At 46.2% G+C, this 23600-nt stretch overlaps 1 pseudogene; it reads right to left on the minus strand.

Moving 5' to 3' along the window:
* Window positions 1-13762, minus strand: part of LOC136480944 (disease resistance protein Pik-2-like) — a 31456-nt pseudogene extending 17694 nt beyond the window's left edge.
* Between the last annotated feature and the right edge of the window lie 9838 nt (window positions 13763-23600).

The raw sequence follows: 23600 nt of genomic DNA on the forward strand, positions 1-23600 counted from the left end.
CAATGGTGGATTCCGGCTCCGCGGCGGCCGGCGCAGGTGCCTGGACGCAGGGCCGCAGCGAGATGGACGGCGCGAACCTGCTGGGATGGCGGCGTGGATAGGGTTGAGGAGTGAGGCTCGGATATTTTCGCGGACCGTAGGGATTCGGGGCTCCTTTGTCGGAGAGGTGAAGTTATTGGGATGTTACTTTTTTTTAAATGGGTCTCAGGTATGGGTTACGCTGTTGGAGTCGGTCTAAGACTATCTCCAACGGGAAAGGCAAAGGGCAACCTATACCCAAAATACCTCGTGCACAGTATTTTGCATCCTAAAATTACGCTCCAACGGAGGACGCAAAGATGGCAGCCATTTTGCGTAGGAACCGACTGGGAAGGCAAAAAAGCGTCGTCGTTCTGGCGACGCAAAACACTGCAGAGAGAGAGAGGAGGAGCGATCGACGCCGGGCCCCGGCATAGGGGCGGGGCCGATGGAGGTCGGTGGAGGCGCGGCTGCCGTCGTGGAGCCCGGATCCGCCCGGCCGCCATCGGATGGAGCAGGGGTAGGCGACCTGGTGCCCCTGCAAAAGCGGATCCCGGCGAGGTCGCGGCGAGCGGCTCTGCTCCCTCGGCGAGCCTATGTGGATCCCCAGCGAGCGGCTCACATCCCCGGTGACGTCGCGGCGAGGCGTGCCCCTGCGGGAGCGGCTCCTCCGGTGTCGTATGCACCTGCGCGCAGATCCGGAGGGGGCGCTGGATGCGGGGCTGGAGGCGCTGCGCCTGGGGAGGAGGGGCACGACCGGATGAGCTCTTGCCTTCTCTTCCCCGGTTCCGGCCGGCCGGCTCCTTCCTCGGCGCCCCTGCCTTCTCTTCCCCGGATCCGGGCGGCTCCTCCAGTGCATCCGCTAGAGGCGACGCGGAGGTCAAGCGCCCTGTTCACTTGGTCATAAACTATCATAAATTTTTAGCCAGAACAATATTTTTCTCTCACACCAAACCAGCCAGCAGTAATAATCCACGATCGTATACGATCGTTTTAGCCCTAGCCGAACAGGCTGAAGGTCTCCTCCAACCATGTGCCATCGTCCTCTCCACTGCAGGCCGCGGGCCTTCTTGTGTCGGCTCCATTATTGCCTTCTGCTGCACTGAGGGCTTGAGGCGCACAGGCCGTGGCTAATGGTTTGGGTTAGCCCTACTTATGGCTTCTAATCTGAACTGAACCAACACAACCATCTTAAGCATGCAGAGTACAGCAAAAAGAGGTGCTTCGAAGCCAGGTCAAGCACTAGCCACCTGTGTGCTTATCTGCGATTATGGTTTGTTTTAGGATGTGTTTAGTATAGTGCCCAAGCTAGCCAAACCGAATTTTGGCCATTTAACCCATTTTTCCCATCGTTTGGTTGGATGCCAAATTTTAGCTTGGCACCCATCTCCTTTGGCCTGTTAGACTAAATCTTATTTGGGATCTTAACTGGTCTAGTTACAGGAAAGTGCTTAATCGAGCTTAATTATCGCTGACCTCTAGACGAAGATGTCCATAGGCCCGCTAATTTCCACGTGCCTGCTCGGCTAGAAGGCACGCGCCGTTGTTGATGTAGAGGTGGAAGACACCGTCACAAGCAGAGGGACAATGGCGGGTCTCTGGCCTAGAGCACCACTCTCCGAGCCACCTGATCGGTTGGTCTTGCCTTTTGAATAGAACTAACTAGTTCATCAACCCGTGCTCTCGCACGGGTTAGAATCTTAGGAGACTCTAACTACTAAAAACTACTTATACTAATAATTTTTTCTCATCACTAATGTTCGAAAACAATAGCTATAATATGTACTCTATTGTCTATATTCAGTTTTGATAATCTATCAATTATTGATTTTTATGTACTTTTCATGCATAACCATCAGTTTTTTTTACATAGCACCTCTTTTTATCTCCAATATACATTTAGTTGAAACATTTGTTTAAACTATGATGGCTTAGGTGCGGTCTATATTTTTACGACTATGAACCTAAATTTTGATTCTTTTTTCCAAAAATTTGAGCTTATTAATTGCTCAGATACAATGACTATTATTTACAATGGTGATTATAGTCCAATTTGATGGCAAAGTGTTTTAGGTTTTTGTAAGAATTTTAGGGTCTATCTTTTTTATTTCTAGCAGTTTCATGAGTATTAATTTCTAGGATTAATCTTTTTTCTAGCACGATATGTGTTTAGTTGAAACATAAACTTAAAGTATATAAACCCTTACCACTTTATGTGATATCATTTAAATCTATATTTTAACTTTCAGCTTTTGATCACGTGTTAATTTAAAATTCCATTGCTTATTGTATCGTTTATTCAAAATTTTCATTTTTTATTTTGTTATAAGAATATTCTACGTCCTAGGCTATCCTCTTAGTTCTTACAATGGCATAAATAATTGTTTCGGCATGCACGATGGCAATTAAGATGTTGAATTTATAATATTGTATTAATTACTATTGTTTTAGTAAACAAATAATCTTTGGAATTAAATTGCTAATATTAATATATGATATAATGTTCCAATCAAATTGTTTAAACTCTTTGGAGGTAACAACTTGCAAAATTTATTATCATGAGTATTAGTATGACTTAAAATGAAGTGTAAGTGTCATTACTATATGATTTGTAAGGACATTTTTCCGCTTTGATAAGCTTATAAAATAAATATTTATTCTAATGTATATATGTTTCCTTGGTCTACGCAGTGGAACATAGCTTTGTGCATAGTTTCAACTTAACATTGCAGAACTGTGTATTTCAAATAGTCTTGTGCATATATTGTACTTATGGATGTTTGAATTATTTTTCATGATAGCATATATTAGAATTTACATGTTGATTTGAGAGATTTTTGTCAATTTTTTTGTAACAATTGAAATGGATAATTTAGGTACAAATTATACATGTATATATTACATTACATTACCTCTCATAATGCCAGGTACGGTTAATTTGAATGCAAACTAAGGGGTCAAAGCATTACCTTTCGTAATGATAGATGTGGATAATTTATAAAAAAGAAATAGTTAGTTATCTTTTATAATTGTGGAAGTTTGACTTTTTTCCATATAGGCTTTATTGATAACTCCATGGATCATGGTCCCCTAATTTTTCAGCATCATTATTAACATGTAAACTCGAAGTAATGTAATGAAGTTAATATTAAAGTGAACAAAAAAATTATAAGTTATGGTCAATAAGGATTATATCAAGACTTATTTGTTCAAAGTAATCCAACACTCTTGCTTTCATTTTTCACAATTCTTTCCCTAGCCTAATCTCACCTAAAGTTTTACTGACCATACGGAAAGATAAGTACTCGGAGAAGACAAATTAAATTGTTATTATGGAATGGCCAAATTTAGTACATCCTAGGAGATAAATTAAATTGTAATTATGGGATCTAGCAAGATGGCCACATCTTTAGGGGCTGTTTGGTTCATGCAGGAACTCCTAAAATTCCTGTCACATCAAATGTTTGGACACATGTATGGAGTATTAAATATAGACTAATTACGAAACTAATTGCATAACTTGCGACTAATTTGCGAGATGAATATTTTAAGCATAATTAGTCCATGATTGGACAACATGGTGCTACAGTAAATATGTGCTAATGACAGATTAATTAGACTTAAAAAATTCGTCTCGAAAATTAACCTCCATCTATGTAATTGGTTTTATAATGAATCTATATTTAATGCTCCTTATTAGTATCTAAACATTCGACGTGACATAAATTTTAGAAGCGACAAAAGAAACAAACAGCCCTTAGTCTGCAGGAGCGGCCGGTGATCATGATGCCGTGGATGCCGGACGTCATGGCACCGGCGGCCTGTGTGTTCGCATCTGTTCCGCGCGTACGGCCGCCTGTCTTAGACGTACACGCGCGACCCATTCATGTCGCGAAGCCTCTCGTGGTCTGACACCATCTCGATTATTTGGCTGTTCCATCTCGATCATCTGGCTGTTCTGCCCAAGATTTCTCGGCCAGAATTGTGACACCGGCCAACGTGCATTTCTTGTATGCATGGAGTGGAGAAAATCAATCTCAAGAAGTAGTCTGGCATAAATGATGTGGAGATAACAGTTTTAGTATAACCTACAACATAGTGTAGCATCGAGTAACTGTGGAGCAATATCTTACACTACAGGAAACCGGGGCTTTGCCCAGTGCTCAAATCTTTGCCGAGTGCCAAATATCGGGCACTCGGCGAAACTTGGCACTCAGCAAATAGGGCTTTGCCGAGTGTCTGGCACTCGGCAAAATAAGGCACTCGGCAAAGCCAAACTTTGCCCAGTGCCAGACACTCGGCAAAGTTGGACACTCGGCAAAGAGGAGCCCGGGGATAACGGTACCCAACGCCGTCCTCTTTGCCGAGTGCCTTCTGTTTGGCACTCGGCAAAATATTGGCTTTGCCGAGTGCCAAGGGTTAGCACTCGGCAAAATATTCACTTTGCCGAGTGCCAAACCTTGGCACTCGGCAAAATAATTTTTTTTTTGTTTTTTGCCACCAACTTTTTTTTCTTAGATTTGTATTTGTACCATGAACAACATGTTCAAATTTGGCACAATTTCATTGTTGTTTGCTATATTTCTTCACTTTATTTCGTTTTCTTGCAATTTTCCGGAAAATGTAGGTTTGAACTGCAGGTGCATCGAATAATAGTTTTGATCCATTCCAAAAATGTTATTCTTGTTTGTTAGTGTCACTTTATGCTAAATCTAGGAACTGTCTCCAAATTTCGATCAACATGCTCACGGGGCAACGTCGCGAACTTGCGTGCGAGTGGTTATTTAATTCTATAAAATTCAAACGAATCCCAAAAATCATGAAACTTGGCGAGATGTCGTGATATCACATGCATATGCGGTGGTAAAAATTTGAAAACAGAACGTCATCACGTATGGTGTTCACAAACCAGGACATCATCACATGCATATGCGCCCGCAGTAGGAAGGAGGAGGAGGTAGGAGGAAGAGGAGGAAGGAAAGGAGGAAGGAGAAGAAGGGGAGGAGGAAGAAGAAGAAAGAGAAGGGAGGAGGAGGAGGAGAGGAAGGAGAAGGGAGGAGGAGGCAGGGGAGAAGAGAGGAGGAGGGGAGGAGAGAAGGAGAAGGGGAGAAGAGGAGAAGAGGAGAAGAGAGGAGAAGAAAGGTGCCGTCTCGGTTCATCGACCCTCACGCCGTAGCGGTCGTCCCCGTTGTCGTCGCCGGCCCTCTGTCTTCGCATTCTCGCTGGCAAGGTATGCCCTAATGTTAGTATTAGTTAGTAAGTAGTAGTGTTAGTAGTAGTAGTTAATTAGTAGTGTTAGTATTAGTTAGTAAGTCGTAGTGACAGTAGTTGTTGTAGTTGTTCATAGTTTTAGTGTTAGTAGTAGTTATTGTTGTATGTATGTGGTTGATGGCCTTCGTGCCTATGTTTGGTATACATGTGGTTGTTGGCCTTCGTGCCAATGTTTTCTGCAGGTTTTGGGAACCTCTCCGTGCAGGGGAGGTGCTGCCGAAATTTTCAATGGAGTCTAACCATTTGCATTTTCTTTGCAAGACGAGGACCGTTGGGAGGCACTCGGCGACCCTGATCGTCTTCGTCGGCGTTGCGGTTCTGCCTGCACCGCGTCGCCTCACCACTGCAGCGACTCGCCACCGCCCCACTAGCCTGACCTCACCAACACCCTAGGTATAACCCATCTTCCATACTTGTATCTCGTGTAACCCCAGTTAGGCGTCTCCCGTCCGAAAGAGATACGGTCGTTGGTATGCAGATCTTTGCATACCAAATTCCGTACCTGTTTCGGATTGTCCACGTTTTTTGGACAGCCCGCGGATGCGTAGATGGGTTGGTTTCCGTGGCCCGCTCCTGTCCGAGACAGAGTTTCAGCACCACCTCCTCGTTGTTCTCCTGATACACAATCTCTCTGCCAGGACGTGTATCGGGAGAACAGCGGGGAGGTGCTGCCGAAATTCTGTCTTGGATAGGAGCGGACCATGGAAGCCAACCTCATCTACGCATCCTCGGGTGGGATTAGGACCTACCTTCACCTATTAGATGTATAGTAGGAACGCCTTGTGGATTTACCTGCAGTGTTTATTATTCGTTTACATATGCATGTGCCAGAGGATGGATAACCGTGAGTGGATGTACACGGGCCACGCAAGTATGACCCCAGAATGGATGACCAAGACCAATGTTTTCCTAGATCATGCATTTGGCGAGGCTGCTAAAGGGTCAGCCCGGATGCCGTGTCCGTGCAGCAGATGTGGCAACAAGAAAAGAAAAATTAAGAGGCTCGTGGGGGAAGATCTTATCAAGTATGGATTCACGGCAAACTATACCCGCTGGATCCACCATGGTGAAGCCGATCGTATTAGAGAGGAGGTGGTGAGATAACGTCTCGAGGATTATGATGGAGATGGCGGGCTAGCAGACTGGATGGATGACATTCAGCAGGCACGGTTCGTGAAGGATTGGAGGAGAAGCCAGAGGAAAGCGCAAAGGTGTTCTATGATATGCTGTCTTCAGCACAGAAGCCCTTGCACGAAAAGACAACGATATCGCAGCTGGATGCAATTGGACGCATCATGGGGTTGAAGTCGCAGTTTAGCATGAGTCGGGACAACTTTGATGGTATGTTGGCAGTTTTTGGATCCCTGCTTCTGGAGGATCACATCCTACCGAAGAACTTGTACGAGTCATAGAAACTTCTTCGTGCACTTAAGATGCCGTATGAGCAGATCCATGCTTGTTCGAATGGATGCGTCCTTTTTAGGAAAGATCACGAGGGAGCAACGCACTGTCCAAAGTGCAAATCCTCTAGGTACCTAGAGGTCGACACTAGTGATGGCAAGAAGGAACAGCTGAGTATCCCTACGAAGGTCCTACGGTACCTTCCTTTCATACCGAGGATCCAACGGCAGTACATGACAGAGGAGTCCGCGAAACAGATGACATGGCACAAAAATGGCAAAAGGTACAATCCGGACAAGATGGTACACCCATCGGATGGCGACGCCTGGACCCATTTCGATGGCATACATCGTGTTAAAGCTGAGGAGGCTCGCAATGTACGTGTAGCGTTGGCAACAGATGGGTTCAACCCATATGGATTGTCCACGGCCCCATACACTTGTTGGCCCGTGTTCATGATACCCCTGAATCTCCCCCCCCCCCCGGTGTCATCTTTCAACCCAAGAACGTATTTTTGTCGCTGATAATTCCTGGACATCTGGGGAACAATATGGGTGTGTTCATGGAGCCTGTGTTCGATGATTTGATCGATGCTTGGGAAAAGGGGGTAATGACATACGACCGAGCTACAAAGAGAAACTTCACAATGCATGTGTGGTACCACTACTCCCTGCATGACTTCCTGGCGTATGGCCTATTCTGCGGGTGGTGTGTTCACGGAAAGTTCCCATGCCCAATATGCAAGGCAGGTGTGAGGTTCACTTGGCTGAAGAGTGGTGGCAAGTTTTCTTCGTTCGACCAACATCGTCAGTTCCTCCCCGTTGACCATCCATTCAGACGAGGCATCAAGAACTTCACGAAAGGTGTTGAAATCACCGATCCTGCACCTCAGATGATGACCGCTGCCGAGATCCGTGCTGAGATAGAGGCTCTCAAAGTTGATAAAGAGAAAGGTCATTTTGATGGATATGGTCAGTACCACATGTGGACTCATAAATCGGGCTTGACTAGGCTTCCCTATTTCAACGATCTTCTTCTTCCACACAACATTGATTTAATGCACACAGAGAAGAATATCACCGAGGCGCTTTGGGGAACACTCATGGATACAGAAAAGTCAAAGGACAATGTTAAGGCAAGAGTGGACCTGGCAGCACTGTGCGATAGACCAAAGCAAGTGATGAAGACTCCCGCGCATGGCAAGAAATGGAAAAGGACTTCGGTCGATTTCATTTTGAAGAAGGACCAAAGGAGGGAAGTATGTCAGTGGGTTCAGTCGTTAATGTTCCCTGATGGGTATGCGGCGAATCTGAGGAGGGGAGTGAACGTGTCCACTTACCGAGTGTTAGGGATGAAGAGTCATGACTTCCACATATGGATTGAGCGGCTCCTTCCAGCGATGACCAGAGGTTTCGTCCCCGAGCATGTGTGGCGCGTCTTGGTAGAGTTGAGCTATTTCTTCCACCAGCTTTGTGCCAAGGAGCTATCTCGGGCCGTGATTGATGACTTAGAGAAAGTGGCACCTGTGTTGCTCTGTAAGATGGAGAAGATCTTCCCACCCGGCTTCTTCCTCTCAATGCAGCATCTGATTTTGCACCTGCCTCACGAAGCACAAATGGGGGGGCCCGTGCAAGCCCGTTGGTGCTATCCAATCGAGAGATGTCTAAAGGTTCTTCGGAAAAAGTGTAGAAATAAAGCCAGAATTGAGGCATCCATGGTAGAGGCATTCATTCTTGAGGAGGTGTCAAACTTCACAACATCATACTATAAGGATAGCCTTCCCAGCGTGCACAATCCAATCCCTCATTACAACACCGACGAGAGGTCATCAAATCTCAGCCTTTTCAAAGGTCAATTTGGCAGGGCAAGCGCTTTGAGCACCAAGACCTTGCGGAATGATGAGTGGCGCACTATCATGTTGTATGTGTTGTTGAACCTTGACGAAGTGAACCCGTATGTGCAGTAAGTTCTCAATGAGCTTGTTACATACGCCGTCACTATCGTCTATCTATCCAACCCCCTTGTCTCTTGCTTTTTCAGGGAATTTCTGAATACATACTGGACAGGAAATAGGGATCCTTCCCCTCAAGAACAAGATAGTCTTCTCAAAGATGGTGTGCCCGATTTCATTTCATGGTTCGAAAAGAAGGTACCATCCAATTTACATCGTTCCATCTGTGACATCCCACTTTGCTCCTACGAGCGAGTAATGATCTATCCGCCCTCACCTTACAGGCACGCACGGATGCGGAAATGGATGAAGAGTTGAAACAGGTTGTCAAAGGCTTCCCCTATAGGGTCAAGTCATTCACCGTATATGATGTGAATGGCTATTGCTTCCACACAAGAAGCCACGAGCTCAGTCGGCCCAATCAAAAAACCACGAATACTGGAGTTCGTACGCCCGGCACCGATGACCGCGACTACTACGGCATAGTCGAAGAAATATACGAGCTCAACTTTGAGCTTCGCGGAGGTCATAAGCCAGTCGTATTCAAATGCCATTGGTTCGATCCCAATGTCATGAGAAGAGCCCCTGAGATTGGACAAGTTGAAATTCGACAAGATTCCCTCTATCAAGGAGACGATGTCTATATTGTGGCTCAACAGGCCACGCAAGTTTATTATCTTCCATGGGCGTGCCAAAAAGATCCCACTCTTGAGGGTTGGTACCTTGCGCAGTTGGTATCACCGCATGGCAAAGTGCCTATCCCAAACGATGAGGATTACAACTTTGTCCCAAACACATATACAGGGGAGTTCTATCAACCCGAGGGGCTAGATGGCACGTTTGACATAGACATGTTTTTGTTGATGGGCATGGAAATAGACAATGACATTGATGAGGACGATGGAGAAGAGGTGCAAAATGCCAAAGACTTAGCACTGCTTGAGCGATTACGGCTTGGCGTTGCCATTGATGACAATGATGGAGATGAGGCGGAAATGTTAGACAATATTGATAGTGATGACGACACTTATGATCCGGCTGTTGCCGATCCTGAAGATTATTTCTAATTCATGTAATACTATATTATTATTATTTTCTAGTTATGTTTCGTTCATTTTGCATCTCTATATTTGTCTATATTGTGCTAACTGGTTTACTCTTTGTATTTGCAGGCACTCAACAAAATGCCAGGCGGAAGGCGGACCCGGACCTGCAACTCGCTCTACGCGAGGACGACTCAGGAGGCGAAGGCGAAGGCGGAGGCGGAGGCGTCGGCGAGGAGCCGTCCGGCCCACCACCCCCGCGGCCGTCCGAGGAGGGCGGTGCAGTCGTCTGCCATCCCCCCGCCCGAGGAGGACCGGACGATGACCACTGACGACGAGGACCAGCAGCTGGCCCCCCAGACAGGAGGGGGTGACACTTCCTCTGGGGGTGGCGGGGGTGACACTTCCTCTGGGGGGGTGACGGGGGGTTCCACTTCGAGCACCTCATCGATACCGTACTTGCGCGGGTCCTCGCAGCTCCCGGCGCGGCCGATCCCGTTTCAGAGGAGGCCGGTGATTCGTCCCAAGGGCGACAAGTAACTATCCGTTCATTTTGCATCTCTTCTTGTTCATATGCTGAAAACCGAACTGCGGACTAACAATTCTTCTTACTGACTCCTGTAGGAACTGGGAACTTATGTCCGGGGGCGATCATCGGCAGTGCAATGGGATCCTCGGCGGCCTGATCCGCCTGCACTACCCTGGTTTGGTCACCCACGCCCAGGTTGAGTCGCCTCCCTGGACGTGGGACCACTTCAACTCCGCCATGGACGCCGTGTACGGCACCGTACAGGAGCGGATCAGGCGTGAGTTCTGGGTGAGTCTACATCACACTACATTGCTCAATACTATGAATTCATTAGACGTTCTTGAAATAATGAAAGGACACATGATGTCTGTATGCAGGACTTCTTCACGTTGGAGGAGGGGCATGACCCCGCCTGGGTGACGAAGGTGCAGGACATGGCATGCAGGGGCCGAGTCACGGACCTGTACTACGAGGCGAGGCTGCAGTGCCACATCAACCACTCGTGCGACGTCCTTGGTCGGTACCCGGGGAAGAGCGAGGCCAGGACCATGACACTCACCAGGGAGCAGTACCTCGCAGTAAGTTATAAAACATTGTTACTGACTCATTCCATGAAGAATAGGTAGCCTTCATTTTATATTCTAACATTTCTAATACTTGATGACATGCAGATGTGTCATTCTTGGTGCGCCACCCACAGAGACTGTTGGGCAGCCATCGTGGACAAGTGGGTCTCCGATGAGTGGAGGGAGAGGCACGCCCTCCGTCGGGAGTGCCGCCTGCAGATGGGTGGGCCGGCGCACTACCAAGGCAACCGGCCCCTCAGTTCGTACGCCCAGGCCTGGGTACACGCTACGCACTTATTTATTTATTTGTTCTAACGCTCAATTCTCATTACTTCTAATCGTCTTTGTGTTTTCCTCGCAGTCCCAGTCGCATGATGGCCAGGAATGCAACGAGTTCATGGCGTACGCCATGGCACACAAGGGCAAGGCGACAGCCCCGGACACCGTCTACAACCCGGAGGACGGGCCCGAGGCGTACAGCAACACGAGCGTCCACAGCAAGCTCACCGACTATGCCTCGGTGGCCCGCGAGCGGCATGGGGAGGACTTCGACCCCGCCACCCAGCCCCTTGATACCGTCCTCGTGATGAGGCTCGGAGGAGGGAAGCAGCACGGCCGGTACTGGATGGCCTCCAACATGGTCGACTCGACCTCTGTGCCCAACCTCGCCCAGATCCGAGCACAGAGCACGAGCTCCTCCGTCCCCATTCGACCTCGGCAGGCGAGCACACTGCAGCAGATGGCGGCACTCCAGGTTAGTTCTATTTCATTCGCCGTTCATTACTTTTACACATGTACCTTGCATTTGCATTGTTTAAACGTTGGTGATTGAATATTGCAGGCCACTGTGGAGAGGATGGAGGCCGAGAGGGAGGCCGAGAGGGTCGAGAGGGAGAGGGAGAGGGCCCAGAGGGAGACCGAGAGGGCCGAGTGGGAGGTCCTGAGGGCCCAAAGGGCGGCCGAGGCGCAGAGGATGCAGGACATGTTCTCATTCATGTCAAGCCTCGGCACCACTCTCCCAGGTGTGGTGGTGCCCCAGTCGCTGCTCGCTCCAGTTGTGCCTCCTACTCCTCTGGTTCTAGGCACTCCGGTGAGTATATATATATGGTTGATCAAGTCCTTTAGCTTGTGTAGATACTAATGAATTCAATTCTCCTTTGTGCAGCAATAGTCGTCGGGTTCGAACCCGATTCCTTCGCCTCAGCACACACACCCCGGCAGGACAGGTCCACCACCGCACGGATGTGCCCCTTCAGGCTCCCATTGGGATCAGTGGCAGTAGGTGGTGCCCCTTCATGTTTCATTGACTTTTCTTGATCTAGGACTTGTGTTGGATGAAGACTTCTTAGATGTTGTCATGGATTTGCACATTGGATGTGCGTGTGATGGATTATGCAGGAGGATATGCTTGTGATGGATGTTGGATGTGCTTGTGATGTATTATGGATGTATGTGATGGATTATGTATGCGTTTTGTGTGATGCTAAATGCCTGTGTGCTATCTCATGTATTATATATGAGTTTTGCGTGTTTGCTTTCGAAGGAAAGCAACAAACAAAAAAAATAGCAAATTTCCCAGCTTTGCCGAGTGCCAACACTGGGCAAAGAAGTCTTTGCCGAGTGCCAGGGGTGTGGCACTCGGCAAAGCTGGAAAAAAATGCTGCAAAAACAGCCACTTCCCCAGTTTTGCCAAGTGCCACAGCCTGGCACTCGGCAAAGAGGTCCATTTTGCCAAGTGCCAGGTGGTACCACTCGGCAAAGACTATTTTTAAAAAGATTTTTTTTTAAAAAATGATTTCTTTGCCGAGTGCTGAGCCCTGGCTCTCGGCAAAAATTCATATTTTGCCGAGTGCCAGTCCCTAGGCACTCGGCAAAGCCGGCGTCAAATGTTGACGGCAGTTATTTTTTTGCCGAGTGCGGGCTTGGCACTCGGCAAAGACTTTGCCGAGTGTCGATTTTTGGCACTCGGCAAAGAAATTTTTGCCGATAAAATCTTTGCCGAGATACCTTTGCCGAGTGCGGCACTCGGCAAAGCCTTTGCCGAGTGCTTGGCTGGCTCTGCCGAGTGCCCCCAGCACTCGGCAAAGAGGGCGTCTGCAGTGGTGTTAAAAGGCACTGGCTAATTACAATTTAGAATTGAGTGTCTGTGTTACCTCTTTTTCTTCAGGAATTCTCGAAGTTGGTGAATGAGGAGCTCGAGGCCTCTTCGAGTGTTGTGAATGTCGTTATGCTTTTCGCCGTCAAGATGAAAGAGAATATCCATGAAAACTTTTACCAAGTCATAATCCCGACCAATTGAAATGAAAGCCCCGCAATCATAGTGTGATTTAAGCTTCTCATACACCGCCTTGGCAAGGGTGGATTTTCCTAATCCTCCAACTCCAACAATAGAAACCTTCTTCATCTCCTGGTTCGAGGTACCATCGTCTGGTTGCAACGTCATCAGCATGGATACGAGCTCATACCTTGACTTGTCGACGCCAATAAGTTGCGTCACTTGTTTGTACATAGCTTTAAGGCGAGGATCAATAGTTGACGTTGTTGCGAGTGGCTTGCACATAATGTCATCAAGTTTGTACTTCTGACGCCTTTCGGCTACCTCCTCGAGATGCTTCTTGATGTCTTCGATGGTACCAGCAATATTGCGACGAGCCTTGGCCTTGCCGAACACTTTACCCATCTTCTTCATGGCGCGTTTCAGCCTGCTGGGCTCGGCGGCATCGACGCGTGCAAGGAAAGTGTCGAGGACATCCTCCATGTCGTAAGATGCCTCCCTGACCTCGTGTGCCCACACCTTCACCTGCTCGTCGACCCGGTCCCATGGCACATCAGAGACCTTGCAGAGGAAGGTGTGGATGCCCTCCAGCTCACTGTGGAGCCACTGCACCTGCTTCCTCACGCCCTTCTGGAGCTTGTACTCGTCCTGGAGCAGCTGCAGAAGCTTGGGGTCGAGGCTTCCTAGCGCTCCTGTCAGCACACTCATGCGTCTTCCCTTGCTTGCTTCAGATCTGGGTGCGGTGGATTCATTGCACTGATCTGGAGGTTGGTGGTGGCAAGGCGTCTAGTTGGAGGTCTGCAGTAGCTGAAGCGAAGCAACCAGGCAGCCGGGGACTATGGCAGCCATCCATCGATGGGCCTCGGGTACCTACGCTGGTAGCAGATGCGTCCATGTGACGCTGCGCCTGCATCCATGCGGCTGAACACCTCGCTGTCACCTCACGTGACCATCCACTCAAGCCAACTGCTGTCTCTAAAATTTTCTCATTCTTTACGATGATCAATGACTGGGTCAAACCTTTAAGAGTTCTGAATGCATGTATCGTATTTAAGATTTTTTTCTCCATACCTCCATCAAAATTCAAAGACGATTCAAGATTGAACAAGTGCAATATATATAAAACAAGAAGAAGCGTGCGTTGCTTGCCAACGGCTACCAAATCTTTTAGCTACGGGGCAAAATCTTACTCATATTTTAAGCAAAACAAATTCTACTAGTACAAAAATGATTTTAGGAGACGAGGGATTTTATTATAGATCTTTTACAAGGGTTGGAAATTAAAGTACCATCGATCGCATACCTCCAGGTGCTTTCATCTTTTTCTTTTTTTAGGTAACTAATTGAGAAATATATTATACAGGATATTTTAGTAATCGTGGTTGTGCCATTCTGAAAGTAGATGTAACCCTGGCCATGGCACACGCGGCCTCACTGGCGGAGCGCAACACACCGGAGGGCACGGACGGCGGCTAGCATGCCATGGCGGACTACGAGGCAGCAAGGCTTAGGACGCCGAGCGTGCGGCCGTTCTCAGGACCACTGTCAAGTTCCTGTTCGAGCTCGAGAAGCTGGACGGCCTGCTCCGCGGCACTGCCAAGCTGCTACCGCCATTGCCAGAGCCTGAGGTGAAGCGGGAGGGGCTCGTCGAGGTGCTAGGTGCCGCCCGAGCGAGCAGGAGCAAGCACGTCAACCGCACCTTCCTCTTGGGCCTCCTCGTGCTGTTCAGCACCGAGGAACCCTGCGAGCGTATATGTGGCGGTCAGGGAGCGGAGGGCGCGAAACCGCATGGCGTGCCTAACGCCGGACTGGGCCATGATGTCATGATGACGTCATATGCGCTCTTTTTCCCTTTCAAAATTAAAGAAGAAATGTCTTCAAATACAAGTACACTTATCTCGTCGAGAAGCTATCCCATTTTTTACCTTGAATGACAGTACTAATGACCGATTACCCATATTCGGAAAATAAAATGAAATGAAAAATAGATATTGCCCTACATATTTTGGTATTGGTCCGACCTAAGTTGGTATTACCCCCACCAATTTGGTACCTCCAGGTACTTTCAGTTACGTACCTCCAATTTTTACACCGTCCGATCTCGTCCAATGAATGGTCCATATTTTTCCATATTAAAATTTCACATTTTATTAACAGAGGCGGTCTGAAATTGGAAGCGTCTCCAAAAATAATATTTTAAGGGAAACCACATCTTACTAATACAAAAACAATTTCAGAAGAGAAGGAATTTTTAGCATCTCCAAATACGTAATGAAATTCAGATTGGAGGAAAGCTTCAGCACAATCTGAAATTAATAATTAATTAAGCATCTGAAAAGGTGGGGCTTTAATTGCAACCCACAACCTCAAAAAAAGGAAAATGCAAAAAAGAGAGAGAGGAAAATTCTGACTTAACTTGCCCTGTTTGTTACTGGACTAAGGTTTAGTCACCTGACTAAAGTTCCTGAGGACTAAATGAGATTGAACTACTTTAGGGCCTGTTTGGTTAGATGGGACTAGAGACTACTTTAGATGGGACTAGAGACTACTGAGCCCATTTTAATCCCAAATAGTCCCTACTTTCTCGAACACATGGACTACTAAAGGGACTAGAAGACGTTTGGGCTGTACTCCTTGAAGGATGGCTATTTGGGACTCTTAGGCCAAGTTGACAAACCATGCCCTTATCTCTCTCCTCTTTTATTGTGTCGGGACCATCCACGTCTGTCCGCTGTTGCGTGCGCCGCCGTGGCCTGGAGCACCGATAGCGACTGTGCGACGAGGCTATGCGCGACGACGATGGCGAACAAGGAGCTCGCAGCCCCTGGAGCTCACGGCCGTGCACGGGGAAGGCTATGGCGTTGCGGTGAGCCCTTCCTCCAAGCATCGGCGACGACGTCTTCTCTCCCTAGATCTGACGGAGTGGAGGCGCCCGCCTCTGCTCTCCACCATCCCCGCGCGCAACGAGTGGAGACGGCGGCCAGCTCCGGCATCCTGGTGCACCTTCCCCACCTCCGGCATCTCGACGGTCCCTACGCACCTCCGACATCTCGGCGCACGCTCCCCACCACGGCCCGCGGCGGCGCCCCTCCCCGGGCGCGCTTGTAGCTGTCGGCGAGACGGAGCTCGATCGGGAGTGGCGCGGCGTGCCCCATTCCTCGCCGCGGCTAGGCAAGGGAAGTAGGGGTATTTTGGTCTTTATTTGTCTACCTTAATGGTCTTTAGTCTCTTTGAGTCCCTAGAACCAAACAGGGCCTTAGTCACCTTTTAGTCTCCACGTTTGACATTTTTTTAGAAAGGACAGTAAAAGCTTTGCCGCGATTTCTATTAGACAATAAAAGAAAAAAGGCAAGTGCCAGTCCAGTTTTTGAATGAAAACTGGACCAGAAACACCATACAATTAAGGAGAGTGCCTCACTCTTCCTACATAACTTTGGTATAACTATCACAACTCACGCCACTAGTTACAGCTTGGTTGAATCGACCCAACTAACAACTACCAACTAACAACAACTTGGCCAAAGAAATGATCCATTGGAGCACCGAGCGCCACCACCCTTGGAGAAGCGCCATGGCAGACGGCAAGAGACTAACGGCAAAAAACTGGATAGCCTAGCAGAGCCTTCAAGAAGGAAACGACACCAAGAGTGTCGACAAGCTAGCCTGATAAGGGAAGGTTTTCACGTTTGGCATTTCAGGGTCGAAAAGTGACTAACACTACCCCAGATCAGGACAATACAGCCGGTTCAAAACACCCATCACTGTCGGATTTTAAACCGGCACAACCAAACCGGCAGTGATGAGGGTCAGCTATCACTGTCGGTTCCTATAAACTGGTAGTGTTCTATAACTTCACTGCCGATCATTTACACAACCCGGCAGAGTTCAGTTCCACCAACACTGCCGGTTCATGAGACCACCTGGCAGTGTAACCTCGAACATCGCTGTCAGTTTGTGTCTTTAGCCGATAGTGTTGTCGTAACCAGCACTAGCGGTTTGGGACAAGACCCGGCAGTGATGGCTAAGCCAACGCTGCCGGTTTGTGCCTCAAGCCGGCAGTGCCATTTTGGCCATCACTGCTAGTTTGTTGCTAACCGGCGATGATGGCTCGTTCGTATTTTATTGTTTTATAATTTATTTTAATTTATATTTTTTCGTGGAATCGGGTTTTTCTTTATATACGCTACGTAGATGACAGGTCCATTAATATTAAACATTACAAATGTTACGGTTACGGTTTAAATGTTCTTATCAAGATCTCGATCCCTCAAAATAAAAAAGAAATTATTTGATAAGATGAAGCATGCTTCTCAGACTTCTTACAATAATCTAGCGAGCCGCTCTGGGCCATACTGGTCCTTGAACTTCATGGATTGTGCAATGGAAAATACTTCATCTTTTCCAATACCTCGGCTAAGATGAATTTTGCCAGCTCCGGTTGCAGTGCAACGATATCCAAGTCTAATAGCCTTTCGAGGTTATATTTCTTGCGCTATCGTTCAAAAAATATGACATCCAAAGAGGAATCAGTAAATCATTTTATCGAATTACTAACAGACATAAATGAAATGGGGATTATACACACCAACTTATCTGCTTCTTCCGATTTCCCGACGATGTAACGAAATATTGCCCACATTACATAAAACCCGCATTCATTGTTTTCCGCCGGCTGTTTTAGGTACTTCCCCTCTATTTCGACAACCTTGAATGGGACCTATGTCCCACCGATATGTCTTTTTCGGACACTGTGCAACATTAAAAGGAGAAACATTAGAAAGCGGTATGTGTGATTAGAAAATAATATGTTATTTGGATCGCTTACTAATTCAGCACTGCCACCAGTGCATCCAGATGATGAAATTGTTTTTTCTTCGAGTCCCACACCTCGATCAGATTTTTAGCAAGATTGACACAAATGAAGATGGAATAGTTGTTGCAATCACAGAATCCTAATTATCCAATAATCTTAACAAAAAAAGAAGCATAAAATTAAAAGCCGAGAACACATACTCGCAGTTGTAGGCTAGAAGTATGTGGGTTTTGTTCTTTATCTTGAATTCATCGAAAACAGCAATCAATCTCTCTTTTAGGTCTTTCACGTCACATCCATAGAGGCCTAAACATGTCTTCTGATTGACTCGCCTAGGGTCCAAGAAGCCGATGTTATCCCATTTGCTTTTTAGTATGCAAAAATTTACTATACACCTACATAAAATCATGGGAAGTGCTCAAAAGTTAACAATTTGTGTCTCGAGAGAGTAGTTAATTATAATATCATGCATGTTGGGTACTTACATAGTCCACAACGTCAATATTTGTGAATCGAGAGATCGTTTCTGGTATAGCTGGAACATGCACTCCCACTCGACATCGAACTGCTCTTCTTCAGGATAATGAAAAACATGTGGCGAACGGATGACTATAGTAGGCCCTCAAAGCTTCAGCTTCTGTGTTGTATTTTTGTGCAAATTACCAGGGTAGCGATTGACTTGAGAATAGCAATCATTCCAGGTTCGATAAATCCCAGGCACGTGACCAACATGCACTACATACCATGCCATGGTTGCCTATACATTTAAGTAAATTAGGTTGTCATTCAAACATGATGTATCAGAATATTAAGTTCACATACAACTAATGAACAAATATTATCTAGATAAAGAGGCATAGAGCAAGCTACATTGTGAGAGGAGGTACTTGCAACATCTAAAAAATTAAATTGTTCTTCAAGATTTTAGCAGGAAAAAGTAGCAAGTATCAGTTATAGCCCATAGTATGGGTAAAGGTTATCACACATAGCACCATATAGCAACAATACTTGCAAAAATAAAGATAACAGAAACTTAGCATCAAACACAAACACCAAAATGATGCAGCAATTCCAAAAATGAGATGAAACCTAGTTGGTGAAGCTACATAGAAAACTAACTCATTGCAAGTGGTCACCCAAGTCACAAAAGGTACAAAACCAGTTCCTATCCAGTCTTCTGATGACACCAACTAGGATACAACATCAACAAAACCATCACGAGATAACATACGCTATTGTAAATTAATACATGTACTGCAATTTTACACCTTCGATATTATACCAAGCGGCTTTGATTTAACTACTGTACCCGAATTCCGGGCCTGTTAACCGGGCAACAAATTTTAACAAACTATTACTTCCAATTCACACCATGGCATGAAAACACGCACAATTCATTCCACCACAATCTACTCTTGTATGCAATTGAAGCTCGTATGCAAGAAGGAAGGGGGTAGAGCCCAGGTTGGCCTCGACTAACCTAACGGGAATTTCATCAAACACATAGCAGGTAGTGAGCCATGCACCCAGCGTGGGGGGTGGGGAAGCAGCTATCCGCGCACTCTTGAAGGCCTTGACGGTGGGAGTGCTGGCATGGAGGAGGAGGGGCACGGCCGGCATCATGAACGAGGAACTAGGGCACGAATGACATGGTGCTCCGGCGTGGGGCGGTGGACCGCGTCGCGTGCGCTAGCGCGGGACTAATGGGGACGCATCGAGGGGATGTAGGGGCTGGGAACGACGATGCGGGGGGCGGTGGATGGGTGTGCGGGGGGGGGGTGCCCATCGGTGCGGGGTGGTGCTCCGACGGCACGGGGGGAGTGCTTGGCGCGGGGTTGAAATGACTTTGGAAAATTTCACCCCGCGCCTTGCTTTTATCCCAATGGCTCATCACTGCTGGTTGCAAGGTCTAAACCGGCAGTGATGAGGCAACATCACTGTCGGGCCATGCCTGGACCCGATAGTGATTGGGGTGCAGCGGTTACGGGTTAAGTAGCATATCTTTTCCCTGTCTTTCAAAATCCTCCGACTGGCGCAATGGTTAAGACCACGCTATATAGCCTCCGAGACCCGTGTTCGAGTCCTAGGCAGCCCAAATTTTTGGTTTAATTTTATAAATTATTAAGCATTCTAAAAGGTCAAAAAGAAAAAAATAAAATAAGCCTTGACACACCTCCTATACTAGCGTAGCGGTTAAGACTCAGAACTTTGGTCCTCGAGACCCGAGCTCGAACCCGAGGGCTGGCACAATTTTTTAGATATTTTATAAATCACTGCCGGTTTTCAAAACGAACCGACAGTGATAACTAGCATCACTGTCGGTTTTGTCTCATCACTGCCGATTTTTTGAAACCGACAGTGATGTTTATATATATAAAAAATTCCTTTTATAAACTGAATAAATAGAAGCATGTGTATTCCTATGTCGAAATGGCTTAATTTTTTTTGGCAAGCATGTACACCCAAATTAAGACCCCACACAGGATCTTAGGTTTTTCTGATCATTTTTTTAATATATTTTTCTCTGTGCTGAATGAGACAAAAGAGGGTGAATTACATCTTGGACCCAATAGATTTTTTCATCGGCCTCCACAAAATTCTTATCCCTAGGGCACATGAGAGCATGTGTAAAAGTTTGGCACCATTCCGGATCTTTTTGGGGTAGACTCAGTTCACCTATAATTACTCGGTGACATCATGCGGAAATTCAATTAAACCGCAGAAAGTAGCAAACCATCTCCGAAAAATCCCAAACTTGGTGTTTCCTTCACCCGTGGCACGTTCAAGCCCAAAAAAAGTTTGAGACCAATGCGACACCTGAATGCATACGAACCACAGAAACCTTGAGAACCTATGTGTATAGTCATGGTTCGATGAAAGGGCCCAGGTAGCTCTGTGAAGCATGTATACTCTGCCGATGTCGAAATGGTTTGAATTTTTTTTGGAAAGCATGTATACCCAAATTAAGGCCTCACACAAGATCTTAGGTTTTTCTGTTCATTTTTTTATTATTATATTTTTCTCTTTGCTGAATGAGACAAAAAGAGGGTGAATTATATCTTCGACCAACTTGATTTTTTCATTGACCTAAACAAAATTCTGATCCCTAGGGCACATGAGACCCTGTGTAAAAGTTTGGCATCATTCCGAATCTTTTTGTGGGTAGACTCAGTTCAACCTATAATTAATCGGTGTCGTCGCGTGGAAATTCAATTAAACCTCAGAAAGTAGCAAACCATCTCCGAAAAATCCCAAACTTGGTGTTTCCCTGACTCGTGGCATGTGCAAGCCTAAGAATAATTTTGAGACCAATGCGACACCGGAATATAGATTTCTAGTTGCCCAACAAATGTTACACGAATTACATGCATGACAATAATTAAACACACAAGCCCTACAAATTAAAATTAGAACCCAATTAAACTACAACCTTACAAACCTAGCTAAATAAACATTAATTACTATCGGAATTACTGCCGGGATCGATCGGGCCACGCACACTAACATGCCTCTGTAGCCATATATGGTAATTGATGTCATGGATTATGTATCCGCTTGTATCGATGAAGGTCAATGCTCGTATGAGTGCACTCTCTCGTGCCTCACAATACTGAAAGAATGGTCGGCCATAGATGTAACCTACTGAACGACCACTGCCCCTGTTAGTAATCCTTATACAGTACTGGCGTCCTTCTTTAGTGAGCTGGCCGAGGTTTCCATTGCAGAAGTCCCAATCGTACCCAAGTTGCTCTGTAGCTTGGTCTAGAACGGCCCATAAGCCACATGCAGCATAGGTAAGGTCCTGGAGCGCAATCTGCATGCGGAGAAAAAGAAAAAAAAATTAGAGAATGTTATTACAATAATAAACAACAAATAACCACGACTCAGGTATAAGTAACAATTTTACCATATCTGCACGGTTGTAGCTCGTAAACCATTCGCTTGCTTGCGGAACGGGGATATCACAAGCATTCAAAGCAAGTGCCTTGAAGTGCGAGAAATCAGGTACATCATAGCAAACACGTTGAAGTGCCTCTAAAAAGAAGCGCACGGCACTGAATTGGGCACTTATCACGTCCGAGCTCTGTCTTCCCGTCTCGTGGATAAGGTTCCGATGATTTGCAACCCTCAATGGGATGGAAAAACTGAGTTCACACGTCCATAGCCGACCACTTGCATTAGATGTCGTGTTCTCAACGATGTCCGAGATAAAGAACTAGCTAAGTGATATTCGTAGCCAATATATTGGGGATATAGTCTGCGACATATATATATATGCAACAACGATATTAAACTAATTACACTTATTTGTTAGCATTAAAAAACAAAAGATGTTGAAAAATATTTCATAGAATAGCTGGAATAGGGAATCGTGGAATGGCCACATTAGGAGCGAATGGCTCATCGCCATGGTGGAAACCTGTTTCTTGTGGTGGGGGAGGTCCGTTGTTCATACCACCTGATCGATAAAATGGAAAAAATATGAACATAAAATATATGCACAAAAAAATCCTGCCAAATAAAATGTGGCAACATAATTAAATATAGATCGAATGCAAGGAATAAGAATATATATAAATGTAGAATGCAAAGAAACATGAATATAAATATAGATCAAATGAATATAGATAGAATATTGGAGAAGACAACATATCAATACCAATAAAAAATACAGGAGCCATGACCATATCACATAGAGAGAGAGAGAGTGGATTTCTTGAGAAGTGAGAGTGAAACGTGAGAAATGAGACTGTGAGAGTTCGTGGGTACATGGGATCGATGTATGTGGCCGGCGGTTTATTTTATATAGGGGGGCATGGACATCACTGTCGGTTTTTAGTAACAACTGATAGTAAAAATGAATATCGCTACCGGTTTTTAGATAGAACCGACAGTGAAAGTGCATACATGTAAAGGACTATGGGAAAGTTTTAACAACAACGATATATTTATTGAGATAGAGTACAGAAATACATCAAAAAATAACAAAAATATTAGAAATAAATTACATATAAGATAATAAAGACCTTACACTAAAATTACATATACGATAACAAAGACCTATTTGCGTATAGGTCAATGTTACAATCAATGTGTATCAACACATTATAATTTAACCACCTTAGTAGCATTCTTCTAGCACCAACTAGGATCAAACATCAGCGTCGAGGTGGTCTACGAGATATACCAGTTGGAGATGACAAGGTGGCATCGATGAATCCATGCCTCTACTGTACATGGCATTTTTTCGGTACAGTCCAGAGCACACCGGATTTAGCTTGGCACCGCACCGATGAACCAATGCCGCTTTGGGACAAGAAATTGCCCAGAGCACACCAGGTAGGCCGAGCACGGAGGATACCAAGTCTCTCTGGACATATAGTCCAGAGCGCACCGTAGCGGATGGCTCTGTGAACCTCGCGGCGTCTTCAATCTTCGGCGTTGCTCTATCTTCAGTAGCATTCTTCTAGTACCTTTTGTGTGCACCATTTTGGTGGACTACGATGCATAATGATATCTGTACGTGGAGGGCTTTCTCCCACAGAGAGGCCATGTATGTGGAAACTAGCAAACAGAGAACGAACTGGAGAAATAAACAACAAACAAACAGAGTTGCAAAATAAACACAAGTACTAGCTGTGGAGAGGCTCCCTAACAGGACGCCATTTTATAGGCTAGCTGTCGTATTAGGTGGGAGCAGTGCTCCTGCTATGGTGATCAGCGGGAGCACTG

This window comes from Miscanthus floridulus, chromosome 9 (genome assembly GCF_019320115.1).
Source record: "Miscanthus floridulus cultivar M001 chromosome 9, ASM1932011v1, whole genome shotgun sequence".
Taxonomy (NCBI): domain Eukaryota; kingdom Viridiplantae; phylum Streptophyta; class Magnoliopsida; order Poales; family Poaceae; genus Miscanthus; species Miscanthus floridulus.